Here is a 17,134-nt window from a genome sequence, read left to right on the forward strand (position 1 = left end):
CCAGGTGTATTCTGAAAATTTTTTACTATGTACCTGAGGGTCGAAGCAGTGTGTAATCAACAATTGAATTGTGGTGCTTATCTTGCTTGAGTCTTGCTTAGTCATTGTAATCTTATGAGATGTTTCAAAATATATAGTTTACAGAAATGATTATGAAATAGAGATGGGTTTTGGTTTGCTTTGGTTATAATAACGGGGATATGTTTTCAGGATACCTCAGTTAAAATTATTGAGCAACAAACACCATTTTCATTTTTTATTGCTTTTGGATTATATCATTATTTTAATGTTCCTTGGTGATAAAAATGCTAAAATAAAGATTTTAATAGAATGGTTTAATGTTGCAGTTCTGACTCTGGCACACCAAGGATTTTCATTTAGAGTGCATCAAAAGTGATTAATATAGTCCATAGTTTTATGTTAAAACTGTGCTACGACAGTTATGTACAGTACAGGTATGTTTTAGTGTACCACAAGGGAACCATATGTCTTCTGTTTAAACACAGCTGTGTAAATTTGGACAATGTATTCGTGTTGTTGTACAATGCTAGTTACAGTTTATAAAACTGTAGTCGGGTGCCATAGTTAAGAGACTGTGCTGTTTGTGTTCCACCTTATAACGACAATACTAGTGTTAGTGTAATGGCATCATGGGAACCATGACCATACCACCTTAGAACCTGTTCTGTAGTATAAAGAGCCACCTTATTAAGGGGGAGCACAGTATTTACATTTTGTGGTAAAAAGATGAATTCTTCAACATATTTTTGGCTGTGTTGCAAAATGTAGTATGTAAAGTGTCAGTTCACTATAATCATATTTTATCCACACATTCACTTGGCGAATTCTCAATGCCAGGAGCAAGTATGTACCGCACTGCACAGCATGTGCCCATTAGCTGTTCAGGGATGGATAAATGGTAATATGAATCTTAAAGCGACACAGAATTATTTTTTTTTTAATAATAATAATACAAATTATTTTCCTTTTAAAATAAATGTTGCTCTCCACAGATTTCCCAGCATAGGTATTGACATCAGGACATTAAAGGTTCCTCTCTCCTGTATTTAAAGTGTGGGAATTATCTATTTTGTGGTTAATATTGATATTGAGGCACTTATGGTCATGGGATTCCTAATGCAGATGAGGGGAACCCAATGCCCAGGCACACTGGGTACAAACGTGGTACCTTCTGCATGCGAGGACAGGTCTCAACCACAAAACCAAAGAGCCTAGCTTATTTGGACAAGCAATTTTCCTTTCACTGTTTTTGTTTTAAATTAATATATACTATTATGCTTTCCCACTAAGACATATTTCTGCTATCTGAGCTGTGCTACACTTTTAATATAAAGTATTCAGCCTTGGCAGCAGAGGAGCCGCAGTGCCATATATAAATTGCTGCTATAGTGTACCTGTACCTGACTTCCCTTGAACTGTGATGGATTGCATTCCTCAAAGCTGCTGTAATGATATACAGCTGTATTTCCATTGCCAGTGACCCATAAAATGGAAAAGATATTCTCTGGCGCGTAGTACAGCATCAGAAAGGTCTAATTTCTAGTTTTGGAAGAAAGTAAATTGCTGCAGCATTAGGGTAACTTTTATAGGCTTGGTTGTTTCTTTTTTTGGGTGTAGTGAAGTGTACTAAAAACTGTATATCAAAAAGTACGATCTCTGCACAGCCTATTAATTAAAATTACCAGTTCCTCCAGAACAGTCTACTTTGGCCTATCCCTTTCCTGTGAAAAATACTGGCAAATTTAATTAGCCAATTTGTTTTATTGGTTTCTCAGGCACTGAAATTAAAATCATTTGAGAGAACCAGTTGTGATTACCAGGGCAGCTGCCGAGATGTCAAATCTGAAGAACAAAGCTGTGGCCATAGCAAGGATAACTCATTATGGCTGTTTGTGTTTGTTTAAAATGTCATTTTAGAAAAATAAACTAAAAAGAGAACTATTTATTAGAGCACACCTTTATCATATTCATGGTAGTGGTATTAATTTGTTTAAGGGTATGCATACAAAATGTACGCTGTGTCAGTCTGTCTGTCTTTCAAGTATCTTTTCTAATACTTTCTAAAATGGATGCCTTTAGGCATTCTGTGTCCTTCAGAATTAAAATATACAAACAAAAGCTTTGCGTGTCGCAATATAAAGAATATACAATGTGTCATTTCAGATTAATCATCAATTGGGTATGTGTTAGATTAGAGAGGGATGCATCCTTATGAATATATTAAATACAAATAAAAATGTGTGATATTAATGTATCGTTATTGGTTGTAGTGCTGACACTGGGACATTATTACAGTATAGAGAACGCTGTGCCAGGTCACTAGGAAATAGAAAACATATGTAGCTGTAGGAGTCCCTGAGTTATATATCAGACACTGTATGCAGCCTTGTGCAATGAGGCAGCTTACTTTTTACAGCAGTTATATATGAAGTGTTTGTAGGTAGAAGTACATTTTTGGCAATTTTGTCCTTGGTTGGTCCTGCATTTAACACTGATGTTTTGATAAAAAAAAAAGTTATTATATATATATATATATATATATATATATATATATATATATATATATATATATAATAATAATAATCTCAGTAGCACATGTGTCTTAATATACTAGATACAGTATAACATTTTAAATGTAACTTTTTGACTTTGATGTTATCTTAATACCAGCTAAAATCTTCTATAAGTAAAAAAATATATAGATAATATATATATAAAAATTTGGTTTATGTATTTATTTATTACATACAAAGTGCAGTCAGGCATACATCTTGTATTCCATTGCATCTTAGAATTTCTTTAAGTAAATCAATGTCTTGGAATCTATGTGAACTGGGTGTTCTGAAGGGGGCTTGATTCTTAAGCAGGGGATATATGATTGCTGTAGAAACAGTTCATTATCCCTAGACTCAGACATTTTAAATAAGCCACTGTTACAGTGAGAGTTTCAAGAGGTTATCTACCAAATGACAATGACTGTTGTACTCAAAATCTGGGAGGTCTATTATGAGTCATACATGCTATTTCAGGCAGCATCCCTGTATGAATAACCTGAGTACCTGAATGAATAACCACTGTATCTTGGGTACTATGTCAGTTTCATTCAGTGGCTTTAGATGGCTGCTCTAACCCTAAACATCTTATATTTCTAACAGGAAGCCTCTTTTTGCTTCAGCAGTTTCATACAGTGTATGGGTTAAAGCAATGTTTCTCCTATTTAGAAATCAACTCCTGGTTGATACAAAGCCTACCGCAGTTTCACTGTGCAAGTCTTTAATGTCACTCAAGGAGGCTCCAGTAACAGAACAAGGCTAATTCTAAAAAGGGCTTTGGAAGGGGGGGGTATTAATTGCAGGAAAGGTTTAGCCCCTGTGTCTCATTGAAGAATCGATTTTAAAGATATACAGCACTACAGCGGCTCCCTTTGGGATTTAACTTGCTGTTTCAATTGCATGTATATTTACAGCGTAAGAGGTGATATGCATTTCACTTTTTTCATCAAAAAAGAGCCAAAAAAATAAATAAAAAATACTTTCATTTTCACAGTTCATGTTCACTTTCATATCATGAATAAAAGTAATCCGTGAGTGAATTAAAAGTGAAACGCATCTTACCGAGTATGCCCAAAGCTGAATGTTTTCATGAAGTTCATTTATGGCTTTGTTTTCTTTGGCTAAAATCTATGCAAGCAGCAGAGCCTGGTTGGATTTATGTACTGCCCACATAGTAAGAAAGGCTTAGTACTAAGACCATGTATTTAAGAAAGTGTTATACTGAATAAACATGCAGACGCAGGATTTTTTCAACACATTTATTTCTACAGGATAGCAAGATTGAAGTATTAGCTGACAAGCCATTGCAGGGCCATTGGCTAAACTTGTAAAGCATATTTTTTTCTGATTTATAAATTGTAATAAATGATTCTGTTATGTAAACTAATTATATTTGTTTGGCCGATTGAAAAAATAGAATGTAATCTATTTGAATATCCTTACTTGTGCTTCACTGGTCATATTACAAATGTAAACATTACCCATCCAAATATAGCTAAACAGTTTTGAAATTGTATTTCTGTGGATTAAATCCATAATTAAAAAAAAATAAAAAATATCTAATTTTAAATCTTAACAAAGGTTTCTTGGTTGTATGAAAGAAGTAAGAAGTGGTCCCAGGACTTCATAATTATAACCATGTGTGGCAAAGTGCCCCGCCCCTGGGCTATTTATTTGTGTTGTATGTTACGTGTAGTGTGTTAATGTTGATGTATAGTCATGGGTACACTGGATATAAATGGGTCTGTGTAACACGAGTGTTTAAAATGTATATTTGTATTTTGGCACGAGGATTGCACAGCACTTCACGTGCAGGTAAAATGTAATAATATGTGAGCACAGGGAATTGTACTATTATTAATTCACGTGCAGTTGTACCGAGACTCCAATTGAATCTTGAAAATTGACTCTGTTGGGAGTATAATGAAGCTGCTGCCTACTAAGATATTAAAAGGCAATACTTACAAGTTAAAAATAAAACTTTACAGTTTAATGAAGACATTATACTGTTGTTTGCAAATATACCATATTAGCAGTTCCATTTGTAACGAATTGCAACGACTCCGTTGGGGGGGGGGTGGGGGGGGGGGGGGGGGGGGGGGGGGGGGGGGGATAGTGAGCTGCTTATCATAATATATCACTAAAGTAAATTGTCAGCATGTTGTATATTTTATACACAGCATTTCATTTTTATCAGTGCTTATCCCGATATGTTAACACAGAGGTAGCATTGACCACATAACAAGTCATCAGCACTTCCAGCAGATTCAGCTTTTGTGACAAAACAAAAAACACACACAAGCCCTTGTGAAGCCTAAAGCATGGAGGCTGTACAAAAGACTTGTTTATAGCATTTAAGCAGAGGTGAATCTACAAACAGGTCTTGCATATTATAGTTAAAAAAATATCTTGAAAGAAAATGTATTTTAAGAAATAATATAAACATATGGAATAGATGGATAGCCATTAGTTGGAGATGACACAGTCTGTTGTGTATTGTATTGTTGCTGAAAAAGAAAGAAGAAAGCAGTTACAAATCCTACTAGGCAGGGGTAAACAACAATGACTATAGGAACATTAGTGCTCTAACTATGTTTCAACATTCCAGGTTAGTGAGATTGGGAAGGTTTCATGGAGTAAATCCAGCACAGAATGATTTATGGCAGTTTGTTATTTTTTCATTGCAATCAACAGTTAACCATTGATGTCACTTGAAGTACTAGGCACATACAAGTAGGCTTATTAAACATGTTTGTTTTACTACAGCTGTAAAAATATAAAGTATTCCATATAATCACTGACTTAAATATTTAATGAAATGGCATGAGAAATACAAAGCTTTGTTACAATACAAAGGGAGTTAAAACAGCTATAACATAGGTTGGTCAACAGCCAAGGGCCAGGAATGTGGTGAAAGTAATCTTTAAATAATGTACAACTTTTAAAAAATAAATAACCACTTCTAGGGTCTAATGCACCAATATGGATTAAATAAAACTCAGTTTAGTGCTAATCTAGGGTTATTTTTAATCACAGTTACATTGCACAACACAGATTTAAACCAGGATTAGTAAATCTTGGATTAAGCAGGTAATCCTAGATTTCTGATTTAGTAATCGGTCATTATTTGTATATCCCGTATTCAGCAAATGTAAAAGCAAATGTAAACAAAAAAAGAGTTCAAGCATAAGAACACATTACATTCTATTCATTTCAGTCATTATATACTGTTTCTCTGCTCAGATGATGTTATCAAAAAGCGACAACATAGGCCCTGAATGCAGCCTGCTGCTTTCCTACAACCCTTAACCCGATCTCTGGTTATGCCGACCGGGTTGTCCTGCATTATTTCCAAATATCATGTAACTGTAAGAATAGCTTTGTTTTACTTTGTGTGCTTTAGTTCAGAAGTGTTTATAGGCTACCTAACATTGTAATGTATTTGTTTTATTGTCCTTCATTGTGATGTTTGAGGCAAAAAAAGCCGGAGACAATGCATTTGGAATGAGCATTCCAAAAAACTGGAGAAGATGCATTTGGAATGAGCATTCCAAAAAACTGGAGAAGATACATTTGGAATGAGCATTCAAAAAAGCTGAAGACGATGCATTTGGAATGAGCATTCATTTAAGGCCACTAAAGTTGTTAGTTATCAATACCCGTACACGCAGGGGTTAATTTGTAAACAAAAAGGTACCAATTCTTGTAATTAAAGAGGGATAGCTTTTCTTCTACCATATTCCACTGACTGTGATTTACAGTGCTTGTGGGTTTCATGCATTATTGCTGGTATCTGTAGCTGCCTGCTAACCTTTGCCTAGCCATTTTAATAGAATATTTAAGTGGTGGGCCGACTATCTAATGAACAGGAGCGACAAGCATTAGTTTTTTGGTGTAGGCTGTTTGGGTTGTGAAATTTTTTTATCCATTGATGTCACAGCCTAACATATCATTACAGAACACTTTTGCTATACAGTTCATCCAATATTGAAACGTTTTTTTGAAACTTTTTTTTGAAAAAACTTTATATATATATATATATATATATATATACATACTATATATTATATATTTTGGTTAATATCATATATATATATATATATATATATATTTTCATATGGTTCATTGCAAACTGCATAATTCTCAGACAAAAAACATCTGCTGCGATCCGTCACAAATGAACCCCTGCGTACATGTATATACTTTTAACATGCTGCATGCTATTTTTTATTGTTTTAAAAAAAAAAAAAATGACATTTGTAATTGTACAACCTGATAGGTAAACACGATACATAACTTTTGGCCCTATTTCTTTTCGCCTTGACTCAAATATACAATATAGGCTACACAGTCATAATGTGAAACCAGGTTGTTGTTGTTGTTGTTATTGTTATTGATAGTATTGCATCATTGATTATTATGAGCATCCTTGTAGTTTATTAGTTTGTGACCAATGGATTTTATTAAATGCTGATTGGGTGAGAGTTGCCCTGACTAGCGTTTCTTGTTCTCCAAATTGAGACTGATTGCACTATTACAGAAAAGATACATTTTGTTAAGGTACACTGCCATTATGTCCAAGTTTAAACCACCTCCGAGGAAATTTAATTTAATTAAATTTAATCCACCTTTCACATATAAACCTGGATTAAAATGAGTTGTGCAATGTGATTATATTTTAATCTTTGATTAAGAAATGTTCAGCCTTGGATTAATTTTAAACAAGGATTAAAAATAAAACCTGGTTTAAAGTTTTGTGCAGTATGATTCAAATATAGTCCTTGATTAAATCTAGGTTAGTGATTAAACCACGTCGTTGCAATCAACCCAAACTCAAATATCAATTTTTGTGAAGTCTACCGCTGGTTTCATTTTGCTTTTAACCCTTTGTTTATTGTTTCATACAAGATGAGCATGTGCGTTCTACAGAAAGAGGGATGCAGTTCAAAAGCTTCCTATGTTTTCTAAAGGATATGGAGAGTTTTGCATTTGTGTCTTGATTATCTAGAAATCACCCAACCATTTGTAGTACTGTTTGTTGACCCATACCAGAATTAGAATGCTGTGTTAGTACACGTGTAGTTTGCGTTTTTTTATTTCAATCTGTTATTAACAGACACAAGAAGCACTATTAAAATGATATTAGGCCACAAATAAAATGGCTCAAGGTTTATGTAGAAAAGGTTTTGAAATGGTGCAATTGAATATATATATATATATATATATATATATATATATATATATATATATATATATATATATATATATATAATATATAGTTAGGGTTGAGTAGGCAGTTTAATGTTAAACCCCAATTTCTGTACTTTAATAACTTTGACCCTGTTCAATGGATTTGCATGAAAATTTGGGTGTGTGGTCCCTTTGGTTAGATCTGTTGATGTGGGCCATTTTGTTCTACTTGGATATGCAGATTCCGAGATACAGATAGCAAAAAAGAAAAAAAAAAAATGAAATGTGTTTTTTGCTGTTTGTTTGCTGGTTTGGTATCCAGCTTCAAAATGGCGTGGAATTTTTGTTTGATAATTTTAGGGTACAAAGGGACTGGCCCAGAATAGTGCCTTTTTCTGGTTTGGTGAAAAAATATTAATCTGTTCCTGAGTTATAGGGATTTAAAATTTTGGTTATGAGCATGCTCTGTACAGCTCTTGCAGTTAAATGTTTGATGTCAAAAGGAATTTTCTTAATATCCTAATCCTCTTTCATCAGAAAAAAAATCGTTGTTCGTGAGGTGGACATTTTGTTTTCAGTTTAAAATAAATAAATAAATGAAAATCATATATCTTCAGTAAACCATGACATCTCTGTTTATAGTTGTGACTCCATAAGATTGACTGTAACGTTGTCTTTACATTTTGTGAGTGGGAAATGTGTTTGTTTTATCTTTTTAAAATCTTTTTTCACCACTCATCTGGCAAAAAGGGAATTGTTGTCATGAAAAAAGCAGCACTCTGTAGAAAGAGAAGTACACTGGCGAAAAAGGAATTTAGAATGTAATTTCTTTTGTTGTGAGGGGGATCTTCTTTCGTGATGTTCTTTCATTCTTGTGAAAATAAGATGTACTCTGACGAAAAAAGATTGCAGACAGCTACCGCCGAGTCCTCGGGAAAGGTTTGCCCAAGACAGACAGCATTTTCCGGGTCAGCAGTGTGAGGTACCTCCCTTACATTTTAATTGCTGATATCTCAGCCTCTGTTTGAGTTAGAAATACAAGAGAATCCTCATTTTGTTCCTCTGCTCTCCCACTACTGGAATGGATGGGTTTGTTTGTTTCTAGTATAAACTGAAAAAACAAACATATATCGCTGGGGTGGGAATGAAGCTGGAATCTGTTGTGTAGAAGTTAGTGTTATCTTAATCTTTTGTGTTATCTACAGACAGTTGTTCGTCATAACTGATGATGGCTGTCTGTGATTGCTTGTGTTGCCTTGTCCCTTCCACTGCTTCTAAGGGGTTGGAAGGGAATACAGAGTTAGGGTTAAAAACACCAGGGCCCAGTAAATCATAGCGCCCACATGGGGTAGGGCTATGGACAGCGTTGTCACATATTCTAAATCACTGCGCTGCCTCACAGAATTTAAAATATTGGTAGCCATCTAGCTTACAGTTACAAATGTGCACACTAACTATGAAACTGAGTGGCCAATTACCTGCAAAAAATCCCAAAAATAGTAAGCAGACATGCCGATTTGGATGAAGAACAATCGCTGTCTTTATACTCACTCACCCTGACTTTGTCACTTAAAATAATGTATTTTTAGGGGTTTGTAAACGGTACAGAAAAAGACAGTTCTGCACATCATCCTCCCCTCTAAGACACAGACCTTGAAAAATTACTGAAATCCGAGATGTCGTTGTTGTATTTATTTTTATTCCTCCCGTAATTTCTGCTTAAACAGTGTGTCTGCACTGTCAGTGACACGGAAAAAAAAAAAATTGGTTCCGTCTCAACTCCGCTCTAAAAATACAGATGCACTTTCTTTTGCATGTTCCAATAAAATTAATTTACTCAGTTTAACTTAGTGTGAATTTCAAAGTTATAAATGGGACTACTTTATTGGCGTAAAGATAAGAATCACATAAGAATTTATTGTCTTCATAAACATGAAAAAATAAACACTGCATTCTTAATTTATTGATAGAAAGCCAGGATAAATTAACACTAATATTTTAAATCACAAATTAAAACAAAACCGCATTAACATAATGACAGGCCTTTGATCAATTCGAAACCATGGATGAAAGGTAAGGGGGAGATAGGGATTGTTTACCAGCCAGACGTTTCTATTGACGATAATCTATGAAAGACGCCTCACACACAACACACTTCTAATTTTTTTTTTTTTATTCCGAAGTAGTTAGTTTGGTATCAAAACTGCTTCTGGGGCTAAGATTGGAAGTTAGGGGAACTTAACTTCAATTTTCCACCGGTGTTGAATACCAGAAGTAATGACTGTAGCCTAGTATGAAAACGCCATTCTAGGAAAAGTGTATCATAATTGTTTTCGTTTCTGTACAGTATTCTGAAGTTTTGTTTTATTTTTTGCTGGGCTATCAAAGCGATTGTGACCTTTTTTTTTTTTTCTCCATGACCTTGAACAAGTGTTAGAGCTTAATGATGTCTTGTAGCAAGGTTTAATTACTACTTTTGTATTGTAGAAAGCAGCTGGACAAATTGGATATGTCACACCTCTAAACCTTCCCACAATTCCCACCCACTCCTGTCTGGACCCAGGCTTGGGTTCTCTTTGATCACATGGCAGCAGAACCCTGCATCTGTTCTGACTAAGTTAGACCCTGAAAAAACACATTCCATTGCTGACATTCTCAGTGTGAGTTACTGTACTTGGGCTCTCTGCAGCCTGCCCTGAAGCACTTCTGCCGTAAATCATTGGGAGCAATGGAAACAACTACTGTCGCTCTGCATGCTTCTTGCTAAAACATCACCTGCTAGAGCACTCTTCACGGTTTCAATAAACCCACTACACGTTAATAGGTGATATGGCCCTTTTGATTATTATTTGTTGCTGAATAAAGGTTCAATAAGAATAAGTGTAGAATGTGCCCTTGTTGTGTATTTTTTATGAAACAATGTGCTAGTTAATAAAATGCATCTCATAAAGTCCCCCCTTGTTTACTTTTTTTTTGTTGTTTAGATATGCCTTAAAGGAAAATGAATAAGCATTTAGAAGCTCTTTAATGGCCATAAGCATATTGCCCCTGGATTCCAATGTATCTGTTTCAGTTTGAAAAAAAAAAAAGAAAAATGTATTTAAGGAAATACCCTTCTTTATAGAAAAGACGAAAAGTTTTCTTTCAGACAGGTCGTCCATATTTAACATTGACGTCTCGTCGTTTTTCCCTGAATGTTAATAATGGCTCGATGCCTCACATCACAAGTGCATAATACAAAGTATAGCTGTAGAGATAATGCAGGCTCCCCTGAGGCCCAGGCCAAGCACATTAGGTGTCAGTGGTGGGAGGGGCTAAGCCGACAGCACTGGCGCTAATTAGTCTCTCGAGCCTAGCTGGTGGCTGTTTTACATGAGCTAATCAATCGGCCTTAGTATACTGATGTGTGGTTGAACCTTAGCAGCCAGGATTCTCTTCCACAGGTCACTCACCTGCACAGCCGGAGCCCTCATTTTCATTCTTCATCTTACCATTACGTGATGCCATGCAATGGTTCCGAAAAATCGAAAGCAAAAACATTGAGTTCAAAGGTCACGTGGGGCTGAAAGAGGATTTTATAAAAGTAGCACTGCTCAAATAAATGTGTAACTTGTTTTTTTTGTACCCTATCAAACTGCTCTCAAGTACAGTTGTATTAAATAGCAAGATTGCTTTTTTTTATCCACTTCATTTTATTTATTATATTCATTTGTGTTAAAGCAAGTTCATTTGGCGTAGAAGAGTGTTTTTATTTAATCGTAAATGCTTTTTTTTTTTTTTACAATACCAATTTGACAGTAGCTTTTACATTTCAATGGCAGGTTTTGCCAAAAATACTTGCTAAGTTTAGAGGTTGATATCGGTTTCTCTGCACAGTATACTACACAGAAGTCACATCCAGGTGGGCACCCCTGTACAGTGCTGTCTGTGGTGAACCTCAAAGATGCCTATTTCCACATCCCCATAAAACCAGCGCACAGGACATACCTGCAGTTTGCTTTTCAGGGAACAGGTTAAAAGTTCCGGGTCTTGCTTTTGGCCTCTCTCAGGCTTGTGCCTTTTCAAAATGCATGGAAGCTATACTGGCCTGTCGCAATGACTGCTGGAGTGAGGGACGTCAGACCAGAAACAGGAACCAAGAAATAAACAACAGAGTGGTGGAGTTGGGTGGAGCTGAGCGATTGGTTTCGCTCAGCATTTAATGAGTGAACAGAACAGTAAATAAAAAGGTTGTAACAAACAAAAACACAGGACACTGCACATTCGCCAAATTAAAGAGACAAACAAAATGGACTAACACTAAACAAACATGGTGAGCTGATATTTTTAACTACTATTGTTATTATTATTACCTCCATCTCCAATCCCGTTCTCCACTCACCGAACACACAACCCAGAGTGAGTGAAAATGTGCAGCTTTTATGCAGCTGTGCTGAGACTCGATTGCTAATCAATCATTCAATTGGAGTCGCGGTACAACTGCACGTGAATTAATAAAGTGCAATTCCCAGTGCTCACATATTATTACTTTTTACTTGCACGTGAAGTGCTGTGCAATCCTCGTGCCTAAATACAAATATACATTTTAAACACTTGTGTTACACAGACCCGTTTATATCCCGTGTACCAGTGACTACACATCAACATTAACACACAACATACAACACAAAATACACACGGGCGGGCAATTTGCCACATGGCCCCATTGAGACTCAAGGCTTCAGAGTACTCAATTATTTGGATGACTGGCTCATTTGTGCCCAGTCTGCAGCACAGGCAGATGCCCACATGGAATTTGTCACCTGCCACCTTCAACAATTGGGCCTTATGGTGAACCATGTGAAGAGCCAGCTCCTGCCTTCTCAGACAGCCTCCTATTTAGGATTGTGCTTGGACTGTAGGTCCATGCTGTCCAATCTGTTGAGCTATTTAGCTCAACAGAGCACTCATGGTAGTAAAGTTCCAGAAACTTCTGGGCTTGATAGCAGCAGCTTCTCAGTCCCTACCTTTGGGTCTCCTGCCACAGTCTAAAGGCACGCTCTTGGGAGAAACAGCCTGCCCATCTACGCCTCGGCATAGCACTGGGCAGTGTCGCCAGAACGGAGGTCGTCACCACGGACACCTCCAGCCTGTGCTGGGGCGCTGCGTGGAATGGCAGGGGGGTGCGGGGGGTGTGGAACCTCCAGGGTCTCCACATAAATTTTTTGGAGCAGTTTACCTAGCCTTCAGCACTTTTTGCAGAAGTTTGAGGGAGGCATGTGCCTCATTTGGGAGAGGTTCAGGAGAGCAGATATCTCCTCCCAGGAATCAACACACTGTCCCCTCTGGCTCCGCATAATAGGGGGCAGTGACCCACTGGCGGTAGATGCCTTGACACACCAGTGGCCAAGCCAACTGTTATATGCCTTCCCACCACATCCTTGCTCCCACTGTGTCTGGAGAAAATCAGGCAGGACCGGGTTAGGGTTTTTCTAGTAGCCCCTTATTGGCCGTAGAGACTGCACCAGCGCCATGACCTGCTCAGTCAGGCACGGGGGTGCTTACGGCATACAAACCCATCGAGCCTGAGGCTCTGGGTCTGGCCCCTGAATGGCTGAGCTGTCCTGGGTCTGTCCAATAGGGTTATTGACACCTTACAAAATGCAAAAGTATCATCCACATGTTCCCAGTAAGGGTACAAGTGGAATGTATTTCAGACGTGGTGTCTGCCTCGTGGGTTTGACCCCACGACTTGTCCCATGGCAGTTGTACTGCAATTTTTGCAGGACCTGTTTGATGAGGGGAAATCCCCCTCCACATTAAAGGTCTATCTGGTGGCCATTTGGCTTGTCATGTTAAAACTGAGTCGGTCTCCCCAGGAGCTCAGCTTCCTGGCAAGGCAGTTTTTGAAAGGGGAAAAAAACTTGGAGGCAGCCCGAACAATGTTTTTGTCTGCTGTAGGACGAAGTCCCATTGTCAAGCCCAGTCTAAGCAAAAGCTGTCCAAATAGATAGCAAATAGTCAGGACTGCCTATTAGCTGGCCAACTTTGCTCCTCCATACAGACAGACATGATGCTATATAGTGACTAGCCTGTTGTGATTACTAGGAGCATGTTGAACCTCTACCTGATCTATAACTCTCTATATGACACCCATCTAAGCATGGAGACTGCAAGATGTCGGGAGATTCTTCTGCCTAAGCCATGTAGTATATCTTGGCCAGAGATGCTGGTAAACACATTAAGGTTTTTAAAGGTTAAACTTTAATACAGTTTGTTAACAAATGTTTTATTTTATTGCAGATCCCTACTGTCAGCAATACATAGGAGCACCTGAAGAAGCAAGGAGATAAAGAATGAAAAACACCTTTTTTTTGGTTTATAGATTATTTCAGTTGACAAGACTTCCCTCCTTCCCTACTGTGTATCTGTACCCGTGTCTTATGATGTTGACAGTCAGATTACAGTGTGCATGGAACACCTTCTGGTTTCAATTGTTTGGTTGTACAGTTTGTTTACTGCTACATGGAATTGAAAACGATTCCTTACAGTGTACAGTAACAGTTATTACATTTTTTTGTTAACGGCTCTTTACATAGGCAGGCTTGTTAGTGTATTTGAATGTCACCAGTAATGATTTTACCTGAAACCAGCCCACTGTGACAAAAAGGCATAACATTATTCTTAATGCCATTTTCTTTTTTAAAGGACCCGAATCTGGTCAAGTCAGGAATAATAAGTGTTTCTGACAGTGCTGTGGAAAATGATCAAGGCAATAATAATTTAGTTTATTCTTCAAACAGCAACAGAAAGTATTTTTTGGACAGCACTCTACTATAGTTAAGATTAAATCAGTTTGATGTTTTTGCAACAGTGAAAATGTTTACTTAAAATGTATTGGGACATACAGTATAGACTATTATTGTTAACATTTTGTTTTTCATGCGCACACACACACATGTGTATGTATATGTATAGACATAGACGTGTGCAAATAAACACGCATATTATATGCTGTTGGTAAACATTTAACCATATTTATTACACAAATATTGATATCTAATTATACATTAAAGCAGAGCTGAATACATTTTAATAAAATGTTGACAGTAGAAGGAGATCATATTTCAATCATCCATGCAACTTCCAACTTACTGGAACCCCTAAGGGAATACTTTCCTCATCACCAATGAGAGAGGCCCCCGCTGTGCATGGTGAAGATACAGAAAATGTACTCTCATATGTGAAGGAATTTCAACCCTTAACAAATAGTGGGATGGGGGAGGGGGAGGGGGGCTTAGCCTAAAGTGGTATATTTGAAAATATTTTCTGGATTATGTATTTTCCTGTGCATACTCTTAACAAACAAATACAAGCCTGTTAACATCCTGTGCTATTTACATTTTATGTATGAAAGCATATTAGACAACCACATGTAAAGTGCCGTAATGTTTAGATTTAGTGAAAGGAACTTCATCTCCTATGTAAAGCAGAATACATCTTTTCAATAGTGTTCACAGTTTGAAAAGCTATGTTACACTCCCAGAGCCAAACTGCCACTTAATTATTGGACGTTCGAAGTATAAACACATTCTAGATGTACAATTGGCAATTTAGCTCTTTACAATCCCATTGACAGTCATTGGCAAGTGTGCATCATTAACCGCCAAGAAACCAGTGTTGTTTTGAAAAAATGAAGAATCCTGGCAGCACTTTCCACCAGTTCATATGAGCAGAAGTGAAATTATTATAAACTAATGGTCAGTTCATTGGAACTTCAGCAGTAATTACTATTAACACAGAATGTTGCATACTAGTACCTAAAGCCATTGAATTGAACTATATATATATATATATATATATATATATATATATATAGTGAATGATCCTTTCACTTTCACAGTTTGTTGCCCCATTAAAATAGACCCAGGACACAGAAATGGAATTTTCTTAGCACTGACGTGCACTTTTAATAACCACAAAATCAAAAATTAAACAAAACAAACAAACACCTATCTCCTTCTTTGGAGCATTAACTGTTACACACAGGATTCCCTAACTACTATCCTGGACAGCTAAGCGGTTTACCGGTACCCAAAACATAAAACTCACACAGGTTTCCTACAGCACTTTACCTTGCCTGCTTGGAAGCAGACAACACCTTCTGCCTCCCTACACACAGCAGCCCTGAATAAACTGCCTGCTCTCTTAAATACCCTGCACCTGGCTCTAATTTCCAACTAACACCAGGTGCAGGGGATTACTAACCAATAAAACAATTAAGACAGTTGCATTTTCACATGTTTTGGCAGGGAAGGATTTTAACCCCCTCCCTGATACCTTACAATATATATATATATATATATATATATATATATATATATATATATATATATATATATATATATATATATATACACACACACACACACACACAGAGGTAGTGGACAAAAATGGAAACACCTGAGTAATATAGAGACAATATGAGACAAGTTTCCAAGATTCTTTATGGAGAAAAATATTTTAAACAAATAACTATTAAGATGCGTAGAAATGAAAACAAAGTTAAATTGTAGGAAGTCTTGCCCCGTTGTTTGAAATATTAACAGGAGAAGAGAAGAGCATGAAACCGTAGTAAGGGAATAGTACCTGCTGGATGGGCCAATAATAAATTGTATTTCTGAACCCTGATTAAAGCAGAGCATTAGAACGTATTAAATATACATTAGTAAACAAAGTAATACAGCCTCATTGTCTCAATCACCAAAGGAATTTTAAATGAAGGAAAAAAACATAAAAAAAGGAAATAATGTAGTAATGCCCATCAACACTATGATAGTTGTAATGATACATCGCGTAAACTGTATTTAAAGATTGTTTTAATTCAGTTCAAGACTTTTACATAGGAACAATAATACAAAAAAACACTTGTGATTGCTGAGGTTCTTACACTCAACATGTCATGGAATGTGCAGTCAGTAATATGTTATTCTTATACACTTATGTTCATCTGTGAATATTTTATCATTTTGTAACTTTTGTTATATACTGTTTAAGCTGTATATAGTGGGGTAAAATAAAATTTAAAAAAAAAAAACCTTTAATTCCCCATAAAACTGTAATAGTGATGCTTAAATGTGTTGCATTTTAGGTCATGAATATCTCAGCTCTGAAAAATGAGAAGAGAAACCGCATATTTTTTATGGCCTTGTAAATATCTTTGAGGCATAAACTTACACACCGGGGAATGCTAGTTTCTTAAATATGCATCCCTGCTGTGTTCAATACGGAACCTGCATTAAGCTTCAGTTACGATTTGTATGATGCACTGAAAAGCATACTTTCAACAAGTGGTTTGGAACATTAAAAACCGTGTTGATGCAGTGCAAGGG

At 36.5% G+C, this 17,134-nt stretch overlaps 1 protein-coding gene across 3 annotated transcripts in view; it reads left to right on the forward strand.

Moving 5' to 3' along the window:
• LOC121315014 (cyclin-dependent kinase 14) overlaps positions 1-17,134 on the forward strand; it is a 233,186-nt gene that overhangs the window by 169,262 nt on the left and 46,790 nt on the right. For 2 of the 3 annotated variants that reach the window (XM_041248850.1, XM_041248847.1), the window contains one exon: positions 14,046-15,939. The exons of the other annotated variant lie outside the window; for it this stretch is intronic. The gene's annotated coding sequence lies outside the window, so the exon portion shown is untranslated. Of the gene's footprint in view, positions 1-14,045; positions 15,940-17,134 lie in introns of those variants that run through there. 3 annotated transcript variants of the gene reach the window in all.

This window comes from Polyodon spathula, chromosome 4 (genome assembly GCF_017654505.1).
Source record: "Polyodon spathula isolate WHYD16114869_AA chromosome 4, ASM1765450v1, whole genome shotgun sequence".
Classification (NCBI taxonomy): domain Eukaryota; kingdom Metazoa; phylum Chordata; class Actinopteri; order Acipenseriformes; family Polyodontidae; genus Polyodon; species Polyodon spathula.